This window comes from Macaca nemestrina, chromosome 7 (genome assembly GCF_043159975.1).
Source record: "Macaca nemestrina isolate mMacNem1 chromosome 7, mMacNem.hap1, whole genome shotgun sequence".
NCBI lineage: Eukaryota > Metazoa > Chordata > Mammalia > Primates > Cercopithecidae > Macaca > Macaca nemestrina.
In genome coordinates, this window is record NC_092131.1 from 11,676,086 (window position 1) to 11,701,382 (window position 25,297).

The 25,297-nt window shown below is 43.8% G+C and overlaps 1 long non-coding RNA gene across 1 annotated transcript in view; it reads left to right on the forward strand.

Moving 5' to 3' along the window:
- Positions 1-24,362, forward strand: part of LOC105467454 (uncharacterized) — a 52,473-nt gene extending 28,111 nt beyond the window's left edge. The window contains exons 2-3 of the long non-coding RNA XR_011625333.1: positions 5,702-5,857; positions 23,188-24,362. This is a non-coding gene — a long non-coding RNA (uncharacterized lncRNA). The remainder of the gene's footprint in view (positions 1-5,701; positions 5,858-23,187) is intronic.
- Positions 24,363-25,297: the final 935 nt, after the last annotated feature.

Here is a 25,297-nt window from a genome sequence, read left to right on the forward strand (position 1 = left end):
CTTTGGGAGGCTGAAGCAGGCAGATCACTTGAGGTCAGGAGTTTGAGACCAGCCTGGCCAACATGGTGAAACCCTGTCTCTACTAAAAAACCAAAAATTAGCCGGGCATGATGGTGCATCCCTGTAATCCCAGCTACCCAGGAGGCTGAGGCAAGAGAATCACTTGAATCCGGGAGGTCGAGGTTGCAGTGAGCCGAGATGGCGCAACTGTACTCCAGCCTGGGTGACAGAGCGAGACTCCATCTCAAAAAAAAAAAAAAAAAATTAAGGCAAAATTCACATTAACATAAAATTAATCATTTTAAAGCCACAATTTAGTGGAACTTAGTATATTCGCATTATTGTGCAACCGTCACTCCTATCCAATTCCAAAACATTTTCATCACCCAAAAAGAAAACTCTCTGTCCAGTAAGTTACTCCCTGTTCCTTTTTCTCCCCAACCCCTTTCAGCTACCAACCTGCTTTTTGTCTCTTTGGATTTAACTATTCTGGATATTTTTGCAGCCATGTAATTACTGTGCACTATGGCACATGCCTGTAATCCCAGCTATTCAGGAGGCTAAGGCAGGAGGATGGTTTGAGCCCAGGAATTTGAGGCCAACCTAGGCAATATAGTGAGACCCTGTCTCAAACAAGCAAACAACAAACAAAAGACAGATAAATGGAGCCATATAATTTGTGAGCTGGCTTCTTTTATTTAGCACAATGTTTTTGAGGTTCATCCATAGTGTAGCATATATCAGTGCTTCATTTCTTTTTATGACTGAATATTATTCCATTGTATGGATGTACTGCATTGCATTTTGTTTATTCATTCATCAATGGACATTTGGGCGGTTTTCACCTGCTGATTATTGTGAATAGTGTTGCTGTGACTATTTAGGCACAAGTATTTATTTAAGTATTTATTAGTTGAATTTATTTCAGTTCTTTTGGGTATATATCTAGAAGAAAAATTGCTGGGCCATATGGTAATTCTATGTTTAACTTTCTGGGGAGTCACTAAACTGCTTTCCACACTGGCTGTACCATTTTACATTTCTACCATCAATATACAAAAGTTCCCATTTCTTCAAATCCTTGTCAGCACTTGCTATTTTCCATTTCTTTGATTATACCCATCCTAGTGTGTGTGAAGTGGTATTTCACTGAAGTATTGATTTGCATTTCTCTAATGACTAATATGTTGAACATCTTTTCATATGCTTGTTGGCCATTTGTATATCTTCTTTGGAGAAATGTCTATTTAAGTCCTTTGATCAGTTTTTAATTGGGTTAGAATAGTTTTTAACCTCAGAGCTGAAAAGGGCTTTGGGGATCGTCTATTGCCGGCCCATATTTCTCCCATTTTACAAATGAGGAAGCAGAAACCTAGGAAGGTGCACAGATATCCTCAAGATCACACGGCAATGACAGAACTAGGACAAGAAATCGGAGCTCTTAACTGAACTCCGGTCACCCCACATAGCCTATTCTTCACAGATTGACCCAAGGGCAGATCACAAGTCTAGACAGCTGGACTTTGGCTCTAAGGAAAGCTCTAGAGCAGTATGTCCATGGTCCCATTGATCTGGCTTGCTTATCACCCAGCTAATGGAGGTAAAGACTTACGAGCAAGTTAATGACCACAGAGAGTGAAGCCAGCAGCACTCACACGTTAGCCTCACTAGCCCTCTCAGTCATTAACCCCTCCAGGTCTGTGTCCTTCGTGCTGCTTAATTTCACCATATTTTCATTCATATGCAAATAGATGGATGGGTGAATGGATGGGTAGGTTGGTGGTGAGGGCGTAGATGGATGGATGGATGGGTACATAGATGGATAGATGAATAGATGGATGGATCAATGGATGGATGAATTGATGGGTGGCTGAGGTGGTGGATGGATGGATAGACAGATAAATAGACAGATAGCTAGACAGATAGATGGGTGGATAGGTGGAGGACTTCCCCCATCCCACTGCTTTTCTTTGTGCTGAGTTTTCTCCCTGAGAATCTCTATTTCATAGTTGGCACTCACTGATGGTGCAGGCTGAGTGGTTTTGTAGTTTTCCTTTTAGTTGACCTGTTCTTCGGGTTGTGGAATTTACAGACATCCACAAAAGCACCGTTCGTGGAGGGAGCAGGGAATTGTTCATTCTTGTCGTTAATGTCTTCCTTCTCTGGATCTCAGCTTCTTCAATGCTTCATCCCTCTCTTGTGTCTTCAGCCTGCCCCATTCTATCTCCTTATTAGTTCTTATCAGTGAAAAACATGCTTAGCTCTCTTATCTTTGAAAATGTCTCTCTTGAAATCATGCCCCACCGACTAGGGCTTTTTTTTTTTTGTCACCCCCACCAGCCATTGACAGGCAACTTCTTAAACAAATTATCTACCCTCTGTAACTCCTATTACTCATTCTTGCTCGTTCTTCAACCAATCTTCTGGCTTTTGCCCCTGCCCCTACCCCCACTCACTGAAGTTGGTCCTTGCCATGGTGACCTGCATATGTCTAAATGTGACCTGTGCTTTGGAGACTTTCTCTTGTACACCTATCCACAGCATTTATACTACTGACTGTTCCTCCTTAAAACCCACTCCCGGGCATTCTCTGACAGTCATCTCTCCTGGGTCCCCTCTGACCCCACCTGTTCTTCCTCGAACTCCTTTTCCAGCTCCTCCTCTTGTATCCAACCCTTAAATGCTGTAGGGCCTCATACTTCTGTTCTAGCTACTCTCCATGCCAATACTTTTCACGTGGCAGATAATAACCATGAACCAGTTTATGATCCCCGAATTTCTATAGAAAACCAAGATCTCTCTAAACACCTAGACTACAAAGTCAACCTCTCATGGGCACACATTTCCCTTGAATGCCTCACTGGTACCTCAAACTAATCATATGCAGGGCTGAATCCTTAGTCTTTCCAAATTTGCTTATTTTCTCAGCTTCCCTTCTACAACATGCTTAAGTGTATCATTTGGGACTCTAAGTCTCAATTCTGGCCATGACATTTTATCAGCTCTTGTTCTAAGGGTTGCCCAATTTGCATATCAGGAAATCCCATGGCCAAATGGATGGGGGTAGCGGAGTCAATGTATGCACTCACAGTATATAAGATCAACCCTGAGGGTTTGCAAGTTTGCATGAAACTGATCAAAAGGACGTGTGCAGCAATGTCACTGGAGGACCAATCCCAGAAGGAAATGTCCCACTTGGAGCAGAACTCTGAGCTTTCACAGCCCAGGCACCCTTGTTGACGCCACGGAACTGCATGCTGTGTCTCCTGTCCCATCGCTAGAGGGTGAGCCTCTGGCTGGAAGCTCCTTGCTCTGAGAGAGCCCTTATAGCAAATACAGTCCACAGTGAGAAGAGACAGCATCCGTAGCTATTGGGGCACCAATAGGCTCTTGAGATACTCACCTAAGGGTGAGGTACTGTGGCTATCTACCCCAACCTAAAAAAGTATATAGGGGCAGGGGGTGCATCACTAGGAAGCTTTGGTTCAAAAAGACTGAATAATTCTAGATAAGATATTATTTTATATTGGATGATTCTACAATAATCATGAATAATTTGAGAAAGCTATCTTTCAGTTTCCACTTATTACACTGAAGCCAGTGGGGCAGCCTGAGCAGCATGCTGAGACCAGCCTCTACAAAAAATAAAAAATTTAGCCAGGCGTGGAGTATGTGCTGGGCTTGGCGGCATGTGCCTGTAGTCCAGCTACTGGGGAAGCTGAAGTGGGAGGACCCTTGAGCCCAGGAGTTTGAGGCTGCAGTGAGCTATGATTGTGCCACTGTACTCCAGCCTGGGTGACAGAGCAAGACCCTGTCTCAAAAAATAAAAGAAGCCAGCGGAGTGATTGCACTGCCACTCACTGAAGGTCTGAGATCCCCTTTTCCTCCCTCCCCTCCCTGCGCTTTGACACCCTCTCAGGTCAAGAGTCCCACCATCTTCCCAGTTGCTCAAGCCTGAATGCCAGGGTTCCATCTGGCCCTCCCAGTTTAGACCCCTTAGCCAATCCATCGCCAACTCTGCCAACTCTATCTCTACAGTGTCGAGAATTAGTCACTGGAATAAGACTGTCAGAGTGTGAAAACTGGCCCTGGCTCTTCGCCACTGCTGGTTAGCAAATGGTGTTGTTTCTCAACCTTTCTGTGCCTCAGTTTCCTCATCTGTAAAATGAGAACAGTGCACAGAAACCGTTGTACTGATGTAATCATTAATAATGTTCCCTTTCTCTCTTGAAAGGGTCCTAGTTTGGATAAATTATATGATCAACCTAACTGATATGAATATTATAAAGCCTAATCAAGGTTCCCTCTTCAGGCAATATGCCCATCCCCCTGCTGGGAATATCACTTTTATTTCACTCATTAATGCAAATAAAAATCTCAATCATCATTCATGTCAGAGCTGCCTTCCTTTGTTCATTGTAACTGCGCATGGACTGTGGCCCCACCTCCCCCTGGCACCCCAGCCTGCCCTGCATCCTTCACTGGGAACCGTCCTGTGTCTCACCCACTGTTATACTGTCTCCCAGGGGCAGCCCATGGCTGATGACTGACTGATCAGGGATATGAAGATCCAGCTCATTTACTGTAATTTGGGGCAACTCTGAAGGGCCTCCCCAGCTCCAGAGCTTCACGTGGGATTGTCTGAGGTCTCAGCTATACCACAATGTGGGTCACTTCTCTCTTCCCAATTCTGTCTTCCTCTCTTCCTACTGGTGTATCCCTCGAGAGCAATACTCAGTAACCTTTCTGAATCTGGTTCTCCATATTACAGTTCCTTTCCAGAGAACTGAATCTTAGACACTAATGACAATCTTTGTCAACGTTTCTTTCCAGCCTGGCTGTGAGCAACTTGAGGACAAGGCCCATGTTTTCTTTGCCTTCCTGGTCTTGGCAAGTGGCACACAGATTGTGCTCATCTTAGGTTGGTTGAAGTGCCTGAAATGCAACTGAAAGGGCGAGGTGGTTACTACACTGGGAACAAAGCAGGTAGATAAGTTAGAGAACTGCATTAGGCACTTACCTCCACCTTCCTCTCCACCAGGAAGATGGTCTAAGTCAGGTTGCGGAACACACACCTCCAAGTACAGGGGATGCAGCATCAAGGCTGACACAGCTCCTGCAAATGTGGGGTTGTGTCTGTGTTACGGGATTTGATGCTATTGCCTGCACTAATAGAAGAATCAACCAAAGGTAGATTCAACTTGAAGGGCATTTATCATCTCATATAGTAAGAATTCTTGAGGCAAGGCAGCTAAAGGGTTGTTTAGTCCTGTGGTTCAATAATGAGGATCGAACTGCTTTCTGCTCTGCCACTTTTGACATGTTAGCTTTGGTCCTTAGGCTTATCTCCTCATGGTCATAAAATGGCAGTCATATTTCCAGACATTACATTTTCATCTGTTAAGGCCAGCAGAGAAAGTCATTTCAGCCCCTGACAACTGCACACATGAATTTCCCCCACTTAGAACCCTTAGGTGACTTAGATACGGGCTCCCTCAGGGGCCCTAAAGTTGAGTAGTCCAAACATAGAAAGGACCGGAACAACCCACCTCTGTAGACCCTGCAGGCCCAGCTTCCTGGGTGAGTGGCCTGGGCCGCCCCACAGGACCCCTTGCTCAGTAAGGCCTAGTGCTTGGATTAAGGCTGTGCTGTTGCTGCCTTGAAATTCTTAACACTTTTATCTTTGAATTTGTTTTGTAAGTGAAATCTGATGGGACACTGAAGCATGACTGTGACCCGAGGAGGGAAGTGCAACATGTGTGTCTCTGTCCCTTGCTGCTCATTCACACAGAGCGTTCAAGATGCTCTCTGAACCCACGATGCGTCAGTGATCGGTGAGACTCAAAGCGAGCACGAGGTAAGTGTGTTACAGCTACGACTGAATGGGGGACTCTGCCACTCCCAAGGGGTCACATTTTCTTTTCACACCAGAACTTGCTTTGAAGGCACAAGGTAGGCAGTGGTGTTCTAAGAAACAGGAACAATCAAGGCATCTTGTCACATCCATTCTCATTCATGTTGCTTCCCTGTATTGACCAACCACATAGGGTGACGATGACGGCATAGAAGGACAAGGAAAGATGGTCCCTTTCCTTTCAGTCCTTCTTTATTCCTCAGGAAGAGGAGGGTAGTGTTTGGGTAGAATGTGCCCATATCAAGACATGAAGGGGCTGGGCATGGTGGCTCACGTCTCTAATTCCAGCACTTTGGGAGGCCGAAGTGGAAGGAATACTTGAGGCCAGGAGTTTGAGACCAGTCTGGGCAGCATAGCAAGACCCTGTCTCTACACACACACACACACACACACACACACACACACAGAATTGAATTAAAATAGCTCAGCTAATTTGGTATTCTGTCTTAGCTGTACTGGTGAGAACAAATACATATACACGTATAAGCTACAAAATACAAATTGCATAATATCAGTGATTCCACATGTAAGTTAAATGTCTCTATTTGCATTTAAAACTGGAAATGCACAATGTCAAGATGAACAGAATTTATGCTAATCATTTAACATTTTAATTTTTCTTTGCTTACAAAGTTAAATAGCAAGTAAAAAAAAAATTCCATGACAGAGAGAGAGAGAGAGAGAGAGAGAGAGAGAGAGAAGGAAAGCTTTATATTTTAGTACCTTAAGTGGCATTTTTCTCCATGTTTTTATTTTGCACTGGTGCAGATGCTGGAAGTCCTTTGAAGAAGTGATCCACAGTGGAATGAGTATCTGGGATTTCAGTATAGTCCTTGGTTCTGGAAGATTTCAAACAGCAATTAGAAGATGTCTAAGAGATGTGGTAGAAGACTCCTGACATGAGTACAGTGATCCTTAAGGCTCCCTTTAAAGCTAATAATGCCATAACTTTTAGTGGAGAAGTGACAGGTCCACAGTCCCTTCTCTGATACCACTGGGATCAGATTATTCCAGAATTCAGGACTTTCATATCTTATAATGTATGCATATAACTTGCATTATATAACACCCCTAGGGGAGTTTGGAAAGCCCTCCAAAGCCAACACACTAGTAACTCTGGAACAAACCATAAGCAGGTGACAAACACAAACCACGAAAAGCCTCATGTTAGGTTTAGCTGGGAAACAAACTCAGGGAGGTCAGATTGTCCCACCAAATGTGGGAGGTCTTTTGGAATTTGAAGCTTTTGAACTTTCAGATAAGGGATTACGGATCTGTATGTGAACTCTTAGATCATTTCACAGATTGGAAAAAACAAAACAAAAATCCCAAACAATGTATACACGGAGGTACCCAAGATGTCTTTAAATTTCGTGATGGGAAGAAGTAAACCAACACTTGTACACTGCTATAGACCTGATGAAAGTGCTTGGGGCTCCACTGTCTATTAGACACACACACTGACCTTATAAAATAAGACACATCATCTCCCTCCTTTGGGGACAGGGAAACTGAAGCTTCCACACAGCCAGCATCACATAGTACATGCTAGTGCCTGTGTGGGAACACACAGATTTGGGACTCCAAATGTCAGGCTTTTCCTATAACCTCAAAAATCCCCCAAATGGTGCCCGGTGAATGTATTTCAGGCAGTTCTGTTATTCAGAGGGACACCCCCATCTAGCTATGCTGAATGTTGGAATTCTTCCTTATAAGGTGATATATCACCAAGGCCTAAGTCTGTGGAGGCCTCCAGCCTTATCCTGCTGCCCCAGATTACCCCAGACTCTCTCAAAGTGTAGTAACTGTGCAAAGAGTAGACACCTAGCAGAACAGGGATCCCAGTGGCCAGAGACTGTACCTTGTTGTAGCTACATATTTGGAATATCGCACCTACTATAGATGTGGTAAGATACTGACCAGTCCTTGAGTATGTTGCCTTCTACCAAGAAGAGAGCACACCCCTGCCCTCAAAGATGTTCTGTGTATGTTTAGCCAGGAAGCTCTGCAAAGCCGCACGCTGGTACATCCTTGCTTGCCTGAGAATCACAGCCGTCTGGAGCTCTCAGGAAACACAGACTCCTGGGCCCCATCCTGACCTATTACAGAATCAGAATCTCCTGATGCAGGCCCAGGTGTTTTGTGCACAAACGTTCCAGCTGAGTGCCGCCTACAGTTGGGCAAGTTTGGAGATCACCGTGGCCCTCCATTTACTTTGGTAACAAGGATCTAATCAACCCATTCAAATGTACAGAGGCAACAGTAAGCAACTTTCTCTAGTTCTCACACACAAGCAAATTTAGAGACAAAAGCTTTCAGCTCTGATGGTTTCCACATTTCTTTCCTTGCCACTTCCTCCTTTTGTCAATGTCAATGTATATGTGTATATTTCCAAGGATACCATGTCTTGCCCCACGTCCTGTAGCAACCGGGCTGTGCCCGCCCCACCCAGGCTGGCCGGGTGCTCAGTGAACGCATTCTCCGCTATGCCTCACCCCACCCCATTGTGGAGATCTCAGAAACAGTGGGTTCCCCAGGTGACATTCAACCTCAAATGTGCATTTGTCACGCTCAGTTCTAAATTGGCTTGTTTTGGCAACCATCTGATGTTTCTAAACATGGGGAAGTTCTCCACATGTCCTCTTGCCTGAATCTTGAGAAATCTACACAGGAACTGGTAGCCTAGCTACAGAGAGAAGGTTTTTTCCCTTTCGTTTTTCCTTTGAAGCTGCCTGTGACTGCACCCAAACACTGCAGATGCAACCATGGATGTGTGTGCGCTGTATCCTCAGCCAGCTCTGGGTCAAGAGCCTGCTTGGCTTTTATATGTTCCCCTTCTTATGAAGGATAAGGAAATGTGGGGGCAAATGGAATCTTCGCTGGGGACATTTTCAGCCCCCGATGCCACCAAAAGGAAGTGAATTTCTTTTCCATTTATATCTCAGGAAATAATCTGTCACATTTGAAATCATTTCAGAAATATCTACTGCTCATAAACTTTCTGTTCCTTCATCCCCTGATCGGTTGATTCCATAACATTATAGAGGGATGGAAGAACGGATTAAGCAGCATAAAATACTGTAAGTTCCTTAAAATGAGGATCCACATTTTGCTATAGAAATGAGTTGGAATCAAAGCCCAGCAACTCATTGTAATTTATTGGCTGTGTGACCTTATAAAAGTTACTTAACTTCTCTGAATCTTGTTTTTTCTTTACATAAAATGGAGATAATAATTTTAGTCAATTGTAAAAATGGTCACAATCCTCCACTCCTCCCCAGATGCTCACCACTGGCAGTGGGCTTTGCAGTTCCTCCTATCAAGAAGTGCTGTCCATTTCCCATTCCTTTTTAACTTGCTTTGGCCAATGGAATGATAGGTGCTGGTTCTGAGTCTTGGTTCTAGAAGACACATTGCACGTGTCCCTCTTGGAACTCTGCCCAGTAGCCATGCATGAGATCTGGCCTGGCTTGCTGGAGGATGAGAGACACGTGGAGCTGAAAGGAACCATTCCAAGAAAGGCCATTCTAAATCAGCCAGCCTCCAGTTAACCCAGCACTGGGTACAAAGGCAAAGGTGAACCCAGATAAGGCTAGAAGTATCTCCCAGCTAAGCCCAATATAACTGTCTACCTGCCAAATGGTAAGCTATGTAAGTGGTTGTTTTTTTAAAGTCACTAGTTTTGGAGTAGCTTATTATGCAGGAAATGCTAACTAATATAATGTGCTTGTCTTTCAGTGCTGTTGTGTAAGCAAAATTAGGTATCACAAATGAAACACCTGAATCCATACATATTTATGAACAGAATTTGTTTGAATGGATTGCTAACCCAGCTGCATATTGATAAATTGCATACTTCCTGTGTAGAAGATGTAAGCATCAGTGTCCATAGCCTATATTGAAAATTAAATGCATTTCCCTATAAAGATATAATGACAGCGTAGATAGAATGTAATCCATAAAATTTTTATCTCACTGCCTCTACCATAAGGTCCAAATACCTTAGTAGAACTGGTAAAATCCTTCAAAGTCATATTCCAGCCTCATCTGTCTTTTTAAACTTAGTCTACTGCTTGTTACCTCCATTCATATAAATGACATCTGAGACATTCGTTATGTAAAATTTCCTTTTAGTTTTGGTCCTTGATATGGCTTGGCTGTATCCCCACCCAAATCTCATCTTGAATTGTAGTTCCCGTAATCCCCATGTGTTGTGGGAGGGACTCGATGGGAAGTAATTGAATCATGGGAGCAAGTTTTCCCCATGCTGTTCTTGTGTTAATGAATAAGTCTCACAAGATCTGATGGTTTTATAAAGGGCAGTTCCTCTGCACATGCTCTCTTGCCTGCCACCATGTAAGACGTGCCTTTGTTTCTCCTTCCCCTTCCACCATGATTGTGATACCTCCCCAGCCATGTGGAATTGTGAGTCCATTAAACCTCTTTTTCTTGGCCAGGTGTGGTGGCTCACGCCTGTAAGCCCAGCACTTTGGGAGGCCAAGGAAGGCAGATCACCTGAGGTCAGGAGTTTAAGACCAGCCTGGCCAACATGGTGAAACCCCATCTCTACTAAAAATACAAAAAATTAGCCAGGTGTGGTGGCACACGCCTGTAATAGCTACTCAGGAGGCAGAGGCATGAGAGTCTCATGAAACTGGGAGGTGGAAGCTGCAGTGAGCCGAGATTGCACCACTGAATTCCAGCCTGAGTGACAGCCTGAGACTCCATCTCAAAAACAGAACAAAATAAAATAAAACCAAACCTCTTTTTTTAAAATAAATTACCCAGTCTCAGGTATTTCCTCATAGCAGTATGAGAACGGACTCACACACTGCTTAAAGAAACAAAAAACTCAGAGGTGAAATGTGTTTTTAGTTAACTTTATTGAGGTACAATTTACATGTATATAAATCATAGTGTACAGACTGATGAGCTTGGATAAATGAATTTACCATATAACCACCTTCTCAATCAAGATAAAAGCATTTCCAGCACCCCAGACATTTCCCTTGCACCCTTTCCCAGTCACTTCCACTCCCATCAACAACCCCAGGCTACCATTGATCTGATTTCCATCACAATAGATGGACTGTGTCTGTTTTAGAACTTCTTAGGAATGCAGCCACATACCCTTTTCGGATTGGCTTCTTTCACTCAGGGTAATGTGTTTTTGAGGTTAATCTATGTTGTGTGTATCAGTAATTCATTCCTTTTTATTGCTGAGTAGTCTATTGGATGGCTATACTATAATTTGTTTATCTATTCACCTGTTGATGGACTTGGGGTTGTTTTCAGTTTCCGGCTTTTATGAATAAAGCTGGTAGAAACATTTTTGTGTAAGCATTTTTTTTTTTTTTGGTGTGTGTGTATGCATGTTTTCATTTTGTGGGGAACTAAATACTTAGAAGTATAATGGCTGGGTTATATGATAAGTATATATTTAACTTTGTAAGAACTTCCAAATTGTTTTCCAAACATCTGTACCATTTTACACTCTTGCCATTAGGGCATGAGTGTTCTATTAGGTGAGTGCAAACATAGTTGTGGTTTTTGCCATTAAAAGTAATTTTTGCACCAAGAATAGTAAGCCTTGCTAGCCCTAGGTATTAACTTTTTAATTTTAGCCACTCTTCTAGGTGTGAAGTGGTATCTCATCGTGGTTTCAACTTGCATTTCCCTGATGACTAATTATGTTGAACAGTTTTTCATGGACTTTTTGGTGATTTTTATATTTTCTTTGGTGAAGTCTCTTTGCTAGTCTTTTGCCATTCCCCTTTTTAATTGGGTTGTTGGTCTTCTTATTACTGAGTTTTGAGGGTTTTTGGTATATTTTGGACACAAACTGTCAGATATATGTACTGTGAATATTTTCTTCTTTTTTTCTTACTTTCTCAATGGTGTCTTTTGAAGACATTTTGAATTTTTATGAATTCTAATTCATCATTTTTTTTTTTTTATGGTCAGTGCTTTTTGTGTCTTAAATCTTTGCCTACAAGGTCATAAAAACTTTTTCTTCTGTTATCTTCTGGAAGTTTTATAGATTTAGCTTTCAGGTCTATAGTCTATTTCACATAAATGTTATATATGCTGTGGGGGTAGAGGCTGAGGTTTGTTTTGTTTCATTTGGATATCTAATTGTTCCAGTGACATTGCTTGAAAAGATTATTACTTTCTCATTGAATTACATTGCACCTTTGTTGAAAATCAGTTGACTATATATGTGTGGTTCTAATCTGGTTGTCTACCAAATTAGTTTCCTTCAACAAATTACTACAGACTTGGTGACTGTAAACAACAGAAACTTATTCTCTCAGTGTTCTGAAGGCCAGAAGCCCCAAATCGAAGTGCTGGGAGGGGCATGCTCCCTCCAAAGGCTCCAGAGGAGAATTTCCCTTGTCGTTCTAGTTTTTTCCCCAGCCCCTTCTGTGAATCGTGTGCAACATCTCATCCTGACCTAAGTCAAAACTCAGGCCTTCTCCCCTGAGGCAGTTTGCACAACCCGGTCAATGCTAATTCAGCCTTGCAGTGCCCTTTTGCTCTGATGTGGAATGACTTAGGTCAACTGAACTCAACAAATGTTTATTGCGGTCTGCAATGTTTGGTTGGAGGGATTCAGGATTGAAATACAACAACAAAACATTCTTAAGCCATGTTAACTGTTCCTAATAAGGGAAGGTAACAGTCCCGTGATTAAACTTTCCAAAATGCAACTCTGAAATCTTGGGTGGTCTTCAGAAAACCTACTACCTCTTAGTGCTTTACAATCCCAACACAACCTACCTGTTCAGACTTCTTTCCCTTTATGGAGTTTCCCCCATATCTGAGGTTCTGCCTTCCTTGGTTTTAGTTACCTGTGGCCAACAGTGATCTAAAAATATTAAATGGAAAATTCCAGAAATAAACAATTCATAAGTTTTAAATTGCATACCCTTCTGAGTAGTGTAATGAAATCTCTTGCCATCCCACTCTGTACTGCCCGGGAAGTGAATCACCCCTTTGTCCAGCGTTTCCACACTGTATACTCTACCCATCTGTTAGTCACTTAGTAGCTACTCCAGTTATCAGATTGACTGTCGCAGTGAAGCAGTGCTTGTGTTCAAGTCGACCTTATTTTACTGAATAATGGCTCCAAAGTACAAGGGAGGTGGTACTGGCATTTTGTTATAAGTGTTCTATTTTATTATTAGCTATTGCTGTCACCTAATGTATAAATTATAATCTACTATAGGTATGTATGTAAAGGAAGAAACATTGTATACATAGGGTTCCACACCAGCCTCAGTTTCAGGCGTCCACTGGGAGGTCTAGAAACATATCCCTCCTGAATAGGGTGCACTACTGTACTGTCTAATGTAGCCACACCTATATCCTCCCTCCATAGTCAATTCCTGCCTCTGCAGCTCTGCTTAGCCCTGTGAAATTTTTCCTTGAACCTGTAATGGAGGCGGAAGGGTATTCAGATCTGGAGTTTTAGCACAGTAGTGTGGGCTGGGGACTTGGATGTGGGATTTTCAGCACAGAGATGTATGTTAGTTTGCTAGGGCTGCCGTAGCAAAGTACCACAGACTAGGTGGCTTAGAGGCATTTATTTGCTCACAGTTCTGGAGACTGGAAGTCCGTGATCAAGGTGTCCACAGGTTTGGTTTCCTCTGAGGCCTCTCTCGTTGGCTTGCAGACGGCCACCCTCTTGCTGCCTTTTCACATAGTCGTTCCTCTGTGCACGCGTGTCCCGGTGTCTTTGTGTGCCCTAATCTCTTCTTCTTATAATGACATTAGTCAAGCCTGGGCAACAAAGAGAGACACTCTCTCTACAAGAAAGAAAAATAAAAACAAAATTAGCCATGCTTTTCCTCCTAGCTACTCGGGAATCCAAGGTGGGAGGATCACTTGAGCCCAGGAGTTTAATCCATTATTGGAGCGCTAAGCTTGTGGGAGTTATTTATATCCTACTGCTCAAGGTCATCACCAAGGTCTGATATTTCACACAAAAAGTTTGCAACCTCTGGCATAAATGATAAAGCTAAAGTGAGCTATGATCTCTCCACTGCACTCTAGTCTGCAGGACAGAGCGAGACCTTGTCTCTAAAGATAAAAAGATTGGGTTAGACTAGGGCCTCCACTAAATGCTTCATTTGACCCCATCATCTGTTTAAAGATCCTATCTCTAAATACAGACACATTTTGAGCTCCTGGGGCATTACAGTTTCAATATACATTTGGGAGGAATACGATTCAGTTTATACCCAAGAAGGTACCTAAGTTATGGGAATAGATGATTTTACCAAGAGAGGATAAAAGAGGGGTTGCAAACTCTATGTCATAGAGATTAGTAAGCAAAGGGGGCTGGTAGTAACATAATGGCATCTCAAGTCATACTCTTTTGGCACAGATACACTTTATTTGACTATTATTCTCATTTTTTTAATGTCAAAACAAACGTTATTCCTGATTTTCTTAAAACAAGCTTCCTTTCCAGGATATCTCTTGGTTTCAGCCTTTTGATGGTAACCTTGGCACATGGAACTAGTTCTCCATCCAAAGAAAAACAACACTGCAGATCCCTGGGAGATGCAAGAGATGCTCAGCCTCAGCCTTGGGGGCTACAGGAGTGCATGGCAGTGATGACTGACAACCAAGAGTGCACACTGTTATAGGGTGTCAGCCACGAGTCAATGCTGCTGGATTTCTGGTATTTCAAAGGAAGCCGAAAATGCATATTTAAAAATGTATATTATCATCACTTCAGATAATTGTCTCAGCTGTTTTAAAAAAAAAAACTCTGGGCCGGGCGCAGTGGCTCAAGCCTGTAATCCCAGCACTTTGGGAGGCCGAGACGGGTGGATCATGAGGTCAGGAGATCGAGACCATCCTGGCTAACACGGTGAAACCCCGTCTCTACTAAAAAAATACAAAAAAACTAGCCGGGAGAAGTGGCGGGTGCCTGTAGTCCCAGCTACTTGGGAGGCTGAGGCAGGAGAATGGCTTGACCTAGGAGGCGGAGCTTGCAGTGAGCTGAGATCCAGCCACTGCACTCCAGCCTGGGCAACAGAGCGAGACTCTGTCTCAAAAAAAACAAAAAAACAAAAAATCAAAAAAAAAAACACTGTGAAGTTGAAACAAAACACATCACCAGACTGCATTTGGAGTGTGAGCCATCCATTTCTAACCTTAGACATAATGTGAGACAAGAAGAGGAACTAGAGGTCAGAGCACTAAACAGAGCTCAGAGGAATCCTGTCTTAAATGAAAGCCAGAATTTTTCTATCTTTTATGAATGAGCTAAAAAATATGGCTGGATGCTGAAAGTTCCAGTGGATGATGAAATGCTAAAGGGAGTCCTTATGTGGAGTGACTCTGACTCACAAACTGTGGACAACAGTCGTTATGTACTCCCGGGCTGATGCAATAGGACGTACCCAGTACCAGCTATGAGCTTTTTTCTTTTGCCCAGATCACTCAACCCAAATCTAATCAAGCCGGTAGACCTAATTTTCACTTACAGGAAATTAAAAGGTTAGAGGAGCCCAGTAAAGGACACAACAAGGATGTGCTCGATCACATCCACCCTGTAGGGAATTCTACAGGGCAAATAGCCAGGTTGTCCTCCAGAGGTAAAAAGGGGAGAGGGACTATTATAGATTTTTAAAAGATTTAAGACATACTTCAGCCAAATGCAAAGCATAGGTCACATGTTGTGGATCATGATTTGAACAGTTGTTTATAAAAAACACTTTGAGACAGTTGGAGAAATGTGGACTCTGGCAGACATTAGCAGACGTTAATGAATCACTTGTAATTTTGTTATATGTGATAACTATTTTGCAGCTATGCATTTTCAAAAGCTCTCTCTGTCAGAGATACAAACTGAAGTATTTGTGGGTGAAATGACAGGACATCTGGGATTGGCTTTAAAATATTTCAGGAAAAGTTAAACAGGGAAGAGGCAGAATGGATAAGATTAGCAAAATGTCAATAATGATTGATAAATATGATGGATACAAAGGAGGCGTTACTGTATGATTCTTTCTACTTTTACGTATATTTTTAGAATCCTAAATAAAAGGAAAAAAAAATAGCACAAAGCTCAGGTAGAGCAGCTGACCTTTGCAGAGAGGTAGGAGAAGGCCCAGGCATCATCCTTTCCCAACTGGCACTTCTCAGAACTGTGCCCGGACACTATCCTTTGACCTGCACCCATGAACCGCCTTGTTCTATCTTTTTATTCTTTCTTTTGCAAACACTGAAAGCACCTGTTACGTGGTTAGAGCTGGGCAAAGGGCTGAGTTAAAAAAATCATTTTAACAAAGAAATGTTCCTTTTCCTAATTTTCTTGATATAAACTTCTCTTGTTTCCTTGAGTTCTGGAGGCCGATGTGCTGGATCCTCCCAACTAGGGAAGGAGCCCTCAGAAGGCAGGAGACTTGCCTTACTCCTGTAAACTCTGTTGCTCCAAAAAGCCATGGCCAATTACTAGTTTGCTGTGTCCCAGGCATGGTGCTAAGTACTTACTATGGAATTTAAAATTTTGATGTTTTGCATGGTTTATTTTGCATTAATTTGGAATTTTTAAGACATTGTATTAGAATAGTATTTACCTTCATTACCACAGCTGTTTTTTGGCACCCTTTAAATTTCGTGAGGAGGTTAGTACCTAACTCACCTCACCTAATCCTGGCCCCGCATGGAAGTCTCAATACTTGCCCCAAAACTATGTGAGTATGTGTTATTCTACTGGTGAATGTTCTGGAATCTTCCTCGGCACCTTAACAGGCATCAGTAGTCACAGCAGCACAGAGAGAATTAATTACAGAACACTGGGCGGCATTTGGGAATGGTAGGTCTCACCAAAGCCCGACTCTCAGTGTCTCACTTAAACTACAAATCAGTAGCTGGGAAGACAGGGAAGAAGGAGGAGAGTAGATTCTCTTTCTTGAAGTCAAAACTTTCCACTGCCCTGAATGGGCCACTTCATTCATGGTCCCTTCATTTGGCTACTGTTTGTTCTTAAGGAACCAGGATTCCTCTGGGCTTGTGCCTTCTGGAACTGTCTTCTTGTGAGAGTAGGGTAGAGAGTCAGGCAGACATGAGCAGGGCAGGAGAGGCCCCCACCACAACTGACACCCAGTAAAGTCAGGCGACCGTCAGGTAACGGTCAGGCAGTTGTTAAACTTTCTCTGTAAAATAATAATTGGTTGCAGCAGGTGCCGGGGAAAGGCAGTCTCCCAATAGAGAGAATATAACTGAAGCTGATGATCAGCAACTTCCCAATAAGATCTCAGGAGCTGGGCGAGTGGGTTCAGGCATGAGCACTAAGAGGCAAAACGGCAGAGTTTAACTGGTATGTGACCTTCCTCTAGGAACACTCAAGTAGTAAGGGGAAAACACCTCAAATGAGCATGCACGTGACTTCAGTATCGTGCATGAAGCCCCTCCAAGTGCTGGCACATGAGGACAGCCCACTCCAAGGGAAGAATCAGAGGAAGAGAGATGCAGATGCTGGAATCATGCTCATGTATAAAACCCCAGGTCAATAACTAAATGGCACTTGAATCTCTCAACTCACCCGCTTGGTCTTCTTTCAAGTGTAGTTCCTTTCGTTCCTGCTCTGAAACTTTTTAATAAACTTTCACTCCTGCTCTAAAATTTGCCTTGGTTTCTCACTCTGCCTTATGTCCCTCAGATGAACTTTTTCTCCTGAAGAGGCAAGAATCAAGTTGCTGCAGAACCATTTGGATTTGCTGCTGCTAACATACTTTGGTGTGGTGACTCAGATATGTCCCCAGCGGCAAGATACCGCCAAGCCTCACCTTCGGCTGGGGATGTTTAACCCCCGTGTGTGGTTTTCTTTCCCCCTTTCACACTCCTGCTTACTAGCCAACCCTCGGAACAATCCCTCTTGGTCACTGTGGCTCTGTTCCCGCAGGCTGATCTCTCAGCTCACCCTGACAGGTGGCTCATGGGAGTAGGAAGGACTTTGGCATCTGCAACAAGCAGACCTGAGGCACTAACAGCTCTCCTGGACAGGAGGCTCATGAGAGTGGTAGGGCTAAGGCCTGAGACCATGGAATGTCTGGGGTTTCCACTGCTATTTTAACTAAAATAGGCTCTTTCTCAAAAAACCTGCACATCCTGTTCTCCTGTTTTCTCTGTGTGTGTTTTGAAATGGCCTTGTGCACCCTCTGCACTGTCTGCCTCAGGGGCAGGTCTGCCTCTTCCCTGGTTTCACCTTGCATGCTGTCTGATTTCCTTATCTGCCTTAAAACACACACTCCCTGTTATTTGTGCACTGGCGGCTCTTGCTGTATTTGTGTAGCAGCAAAGACATGGGCTCCCAGCAAATGTCTATTGACTCATTGCCAGGGCAGACACTAATTGCAACCACAGCTCTGCCAGCTCCTTATAAATTACCATACATTTTTCATCCCTGTTACACTCCAGGGTCAAGATGTTTTGGTGGCTTTTGAAACAGCTTGTCGCCTGGATAGGGCCTCACTCTGGGGTCCTTTAAGGATCCCACTTACTTGCTCTTTTTGAGTTGGCATCCCTTTGGGAGGAGAGAAAATTCCTCTTTGACATTTGCAAGCCCTTATCTTAAGCCCCAAGTCCTCTAGAAGTTCCTTCTTTATGTCAATAGGGTAAATAAATGTTGCCCTCTGAAATCCAAGGGTTACTGTCTTTGCGAGCGTGTGAAGGCTTTCCACGAGTGTCCTTCTCACTTCCTCACACTTCCTCATGTAGCAGGATTGTCCTGTCTGCTTAAGCGTTTGTTCTGCATGTTGCCCTGGGAGGATGAGGAACCCCAAATACAAATTTTCTTTCATCTCTCTAATCACTTCCATGCCCTTCTCAATATGCATCAAGACCTTCAAGGTCATATTCAAAGGGAGGAAAGTCCAGCTCCTTGTGGCAGTTGGTAAAAAAGCAGGTTTCTCATCTACTTAAAGAACATCAGAAATGGGAATCTGAGAAAAGAGATCATCATTTTATTTCTCCGAGTGAGAGTCACTATAAGGTCATGGAGACAAGGATATAGGCCAGCCCAAGGCCACAGGTGCAAGAGACAAAAGTACCCATAAGGGTTAGGTACCGTGGCTCATGCCTGTAATCCCAGCGCTTTGGGAGGCTGAGGTGGGTGGATCACGAGGTCAGGAGTTCAAGACCAGCCTGGCCAACATGGTGAAACCCTGTCTCTAGGCCGGGTGTGGTGGCCCATGCCTGTAATCTCAGCCCTTTGGGAAGCTGAGGTGGGCAGATCACCTGAGGTCGGGAGTTCGAGACCAGCCTGACCAACATAGAGAAACCCCATCGCTACTAAAAATACAAAATTAGCTGGGCATGGTGGCACATGCCTGTAATCCCGGCTACTCAGCAGGCTAAGGCAGGAGAATCGCTTGAACCTGGGAGGCAGAGGTTGCAGTGAACCAAGATTGTACCATTGTACTCTAGCCTGGGCAACAAGAGTGAAACTCTGTCTTAAAAAAAAAAAAGGAAACCACCGTATCTACTAAAAATATAAAAATTAGCTTGGCACAGTGGCAGGTGCATGTAATCCCAGCTACTCAGGAGGCTGAAGCAGGAGAATTGCTTTAACCCAGGAGGCGGAGGTTGCAGTGAGCTGAGATTGTGCTGCAATGAGCCGAGATCATGCTGCAGTGAGCCAAGATCGCACCACTGCACTCCAGCCTGGGTGACAGAGCAAGACTCCATCTCAAAAAAAAAAAAAAAAAAAAGTACCCATAGGACAGAGTTGAAGACTGATCCCAGGCTGCAGGCACAGAACAGATGATCATTAGAACAGAGATGAAGGCAAGGTTGGGGTACTGGGTAAGACCAATTCTTCCAAAATCCCAAGGATGAATAAGGGGTCCCCTGTTCACTCCAGTATCTCCTCTGTTCTCAAGTGGGTAATCGTGATGAGATGGGACCAAGGTTAAGGGTACCTGGTAAGATTGGCTCATTCTGGAACCCTAAGGATGAATGGGGGATGCCGTGTTCAGAAAAGGATAACAGATGGGACACCTTCTTTTTCCTTTTTCTCCTCTGTTCTCTCTTTGCAGATGAGGAATTGTGTCTCCATACCACAGGACACCCCACTTGGATGCATCCCTAGGAACTCGGAAACGTTTGATCTCCCAAACTTTAAAACAAAAAGCTAGTTTTCCTTAGTAATACAGTTTGGCCTAAAAATGAACTGAGAAAAAAAATCACAAAAGTCAGCCTTAGAATCCAGTGCTCCTATGAAGGAAATCCTCAAATTAGCCTCCTCAGCCTTTTATGACTAAGATCAGGACAAGGAGGACAGGGCTAAGAAAAAGGAGAAACTCAAGGACAAGAGGCAGCTCACATACTGGCTGCTTTACAAGCCCCCAGCCCCCTCCAGATTGCCCTAAGGCCACTCCCCCAGGTAACTGCCATTGGCATGGGAAGCCAGGCTGCTGGAAGGCAAACTGGCCCAAGGGGAGAAATGGGAAAAAGCTCCTCACAGTTTGACCCCTCTGCCACAAGCTCATCCACTGAAAATGGGACTGCTCTGAGGGCCAAATGGCCCCCGGGACAGAATCCCAACCCCTGAATGCTGTGAGCTGAAGGAGCTCTCTGTTCAGCTGGCTTCCAAATCAGACGTCGCCAACAACAGGACAAAGCCAAGGACAGCTCTTGGAGGTATCAAGTAAAATTATACATTTTTCTTCCGGGTTCAAGAGCTGCCTACTCTGTGCTAGCCTCCTTCTCTGAGCAACTCTCCTCCAAATCGTATGGGATAGTGAAGGGGTGGCCTGCCCCTCCACACCTGTGGGCGTTTCTTGTTAGGTGGAACGAGAGACTTGAGAAAATAAATGAGACTCAGAGACAAAGTATAGAGAAAGAAAAAGTGGGCCCAGGGGACTGGTGCTCAGCTTACAGAGGACCCACGCCGGCACCGGTCTCTGAGTTCCCTTAGTATTTATTGATAATTATCTTTACCATCTTAAAGATAAGGGAGTGGCAGGACAATAGGATCATCGAAGGGAGAAAATTAGCAGTAAGACATATGAACAAAAATCCCTGTGACATGAATAAGTTTAAAGGAAAATGCTGTGCCTTGAGATGCATATGCAAACATCTCCATAAACCTTTCAGCAGCATTGTTTCAGCCTATCACATGGGGAGAAACCTTGGACAATACCTAGCTTTCCTAGGCAGAGGTCCCTGCGACGTTTGGCTGTGTAGGTGTCCCTGGGTAGTTGAAATTAAGAGAATGGTGATGACTTTTAACCAGCAAGCTGCCTTCAGGCACTTGTTTAACAAAGACACATCCTGCACAGCCCAAAATCCATTAAACCTTGAGTCACCATAGCACATGTCTCTTGCAAGGACAAGGTTGGGGGTAGGGTCACAGATTAACAGCATCTCAAATACAGAACAAAATGGAGTCTCTTATGTCTACTTCTTTCTATATAGACACAGTAAGAGGCTGATCTCTCTTTCTTTTCCCCACAGGATAGTGGGGGCAAATTGCACCCCCTCCCTCCAAAAGAAAAAATTCACTCCCCTTTGGGGCAAAAATATACTTTCCAAGATGGGTGCTTCCTTAATATTTACCCAACCTCTAAATTCATCTTTCCCTCTAATAGCCTTATTTCTCCTTGGAAAACTACCTAAATCTTTAACCAATAACTTTAACCTGCACAGTCCTACTTCAGGGGTTTAAAAATAACCCAAACTTATTCAGACAAGCCCTAGCAAGAAATCTAACTGAGCAATCTCTTAGGGGGGGAGGGAGTGGATAACTTCTACAGTATGTAGATAACCTCCTTATCTGCTCCCCTTCACAGGACTTGCACAGCACCATGTAGTGCAAGCCACACTTCCTAATAGAAGGAAAATGACTTTTGCCTAATTCAAAGGTTATAAAAGTAAAGAGGTATTTTTGGTAAGGAACATTATAAAGAAAAGAGATTTTATATGAGAAAGGATCTTGTATGGTAAATTCTTGCCATAAAGTAAAATGACTGGTTGTTTTAAAAGAGAGATATTTAGGACAAGTCAGAAAGTCCAAGCATGTCATAGCCAGTCCATGTAATTTGTGAAAAGATTTGTGAAAGGGAATTTATAAAAAATGTACCATTTCAAAGGTCATTAGGCATACTACAGGCTTTAAGGTCATAAACTGCTACTATAATTCCTAATAACTGTACAATTTGCCTGCTTTAAAGCCATTAGATTCCAAGTAAAGCTTAGGAAAATATGGAATTAGCCATGACCCCTAGCTAAAGAGTCAGACTTTGTTTGTTTGTTTGTTTGTTTGTTTGTTTTTTGAGATGGATTCTCACTCTGTCACCCAGGCTGTGGTGCAGTGGTGGAATCTCGGCTCACTGCAACCTCTGCTTCCCAGGTTCAAGTTATTCTTCTACTTCAGCCTCCTGAGTAGCTGGGACTACAGGTGTGTGCCACCATGCCCAGCTAATTTTTGTATTTTTATTAGAGACAGGGTTTCTCCATATTGGTCAGGCTGGTCTTGAACTCCTGACCTTGTGATCCACCTGCCTTGGCCTCCCAAAGTGCTGGGATTACAGGCATGAGCCACTGTGCCAGGCCCAGACTTCTATTTCATTTCAACATCTCTACTTTTGTTAAAACTCAAGGCATCTTCTATCTTTGTGGCCAATTAGTTCACCAACGTCTTCCCACTAACTGGACTGAAACTTGCACCATAGACTATGGATCCCTGAACATCTTCATAGCCCTTGGCAATCTCTCACTTCCAGTACCAGTACACTGGCATTCCATCTTGCCCAGGGTGAAGAGGGCTATCCAATTAATTCCCTTTCTCCCAGGACTTGGCATCATAGCCAGTACAGGAACTGGAATTGCTGGAATCACAAAAGCCTCCTTAACCTACAGCCAACTCTCAAAGGAAATCAACAACATTGAGGCCATGGCCAAAACCTTAACAATCTTGCAAGAACAAATCAACTCTAGCAGCTGTAATCCTCCAAAATAATCAAGGACTAGAGATGTTAATGGCCAGTACAATTTGTTTAGCCTTAGATGAAAAATGTTGCTTTTGTGTAAATCAACTGGGAAACATACAAGACAACATCAGACAACTGCTAAATCGAGCCTCCAGTTTACAGGAACAAGGCTCCCAGAGTTGGCAAAATCGGGAAGGAACCTGGAAATGATGCTCCTGGCTGCTTCTTTTTTTGGGTCCACTCATTAATCTTTGTATTTTGCTCCTTTTTGGTCCATGTCCTATAAATCTAATAACTCCATTTGTCTCCTCTCGCCTTCAGGTCATCAAGCTCCAGATGATCCTCAATGATGGATGCCGTCCTCTCAATATTCAAGTCACCATTCTACAGAGGACAGCTAGACTGCCCAGCAGAGGGACATGACAGAGGTCAAATCCTGCCCCTGTTTCCCTCGGACCTGGCTGAATACCACTTTCACCAACCCATGGAGCCTTGCTGCCCTGACAGCTAGCAAGAGTCCAAGACCCACAGAACAACCACCACCACCCCTCTCTCAGCAGGAAGCAGTTAGAGAAGACTGACCTTCATCCCTTTTCCCAAAGAATTGGGTCTTGAACTCTTGAGTGGGAAAACGTTATAGCAGGGCAGGAGAGCACTGCCTTCTCAACCCCCTGCTCTGACACCGAGGAATGTCAGGCAACCATTAGGTGCTGGTCAGGCAGTTATTAAACTGTCTTGCTAAGATAATAGTTGGTTACAGCTGGCACCAGGGAACAACAAAAACAACTGAAAACAATGGAAGCTGGTGATCAGCATCTTCCCAACAAGATCTCGGGGGTTGGGTGAGTGGGCTCAAGCGTGTGCACTAAGAGGCAAAATGGTGGAGTTTAACTGGTAGATGACCTTCCTCTAGGAACACTGGACTGATTAGGGAAAAACGCTTCAAGTGAGCATGCATGCAACTTCAGTAAATGCATTGTGCATGCAGCCCCTCCCAAGTGCTGGCAGACCACTGCTCAGGAGGACAGCCTGCCCCAAGGGAAGAATCGGAGGAGGAGAAATGGGGATCCAGGAAAAATGCCAACGTACAAAAACCCCAAGTCAAGGACTAAACAGCACCTGAATCTTTCAAGGAGCCTTCTTGGCCCCCTTCCAAGAGTACTTTGTTTTGTTCCTGCTCTAAGACTTTTTTTTTTTTTTTTTTTTTGAGATGGAGTTTCACTTTTGTTGCCCAGACTGGAATGCAATGGCACAATCTTGGCTCACGGCAACCTCCACCTTCTGGGTTCAAGTGATTCTCCTGCCTCAGCCTCCCGAATAGCTAGGATTACAGGTGCCCACCACTACACAGGCTAATTTTTGTATTTTTAGTACAGACGGGGTTTCACCATGTTGGCCAGGCTGGTCTCGAACTCCTGAACTCAGATGATCCACCTGCCTTGGCCTCCCAAAGTGCTGGGATTACAGGTGTGAGCCACTGCACCTGGCCTCTAAAACTTTTTAATAAACTCGCTCCTGTTCTAAAACTTGCCTTGGTCTCTTACTCTGCCTTATGCCCCTCAGATGAATAATTTCCCCAGAGGAGGCAAGAATTGAGTTGCTGCAGACCTCTATGGATGCGTTGCTGCTAACATTCACTCCTCTGTTGCAGGAACTCCCTTCCTCTTCCTTTCACATGTCAACACATCAGGACCTCAAATTTTGGCTGGTAATTTCTATGGGAGCAGCAGGAGCTGGCACATCCTACATGGGAGCTACTATGGTTACCCTGAGCTTGTGTCCTCAGCTCCTAACAGCAACTTTCCCTTCTGGAGCTCCATGGCAGGTCCCTGATGGAGCTATTCCTGGGAGCCACCTGCAAACTCTGAACTGATTGGCATTTCTACCACCTGCCTTTCTTTTCTTTTTAAATTCTGAAAAAAGAATAATTCATGGTACTTCTTGATAATTTACATTGCCAATTCCCTAGTTCTCATCTGTATACTGAGGCTACAGGTCAACCATGTGACTGACTTGTGGCAAAGGGAAACCCATGTCTGTGTGATTCAAGCCAGAATCCACTTCCATAGCTACAGAAATGGAGGCCAAGTTGGTCTGGGGCTTATTTATCTAAAAGCTTTAGACAAAGCTTTATCTAAAAGCTTTAATGACCACATGGCATATGAGACAGAGAGATTTTTCTGCACAAACCAACATCCCAGACTGCAAGTGATTTCTCCAAGATGTTCTTGAATTAATAATGGCAATAGGTCTCCTGAGAGGATAGTGGTTGCTTTCTTAAAAGGGTCTCCAATATGCTTCTTGGGTGCCCACATAAGGAGCCAATGCCCAAGATGCAGGGGATGTGCCCGTAGATTTCCAGAACTGTAGCCTCTGCTCTGTCTGAGATGAAGTGAAAACAAGTAAGATTTTTACGCTAAGCTCTTGATCC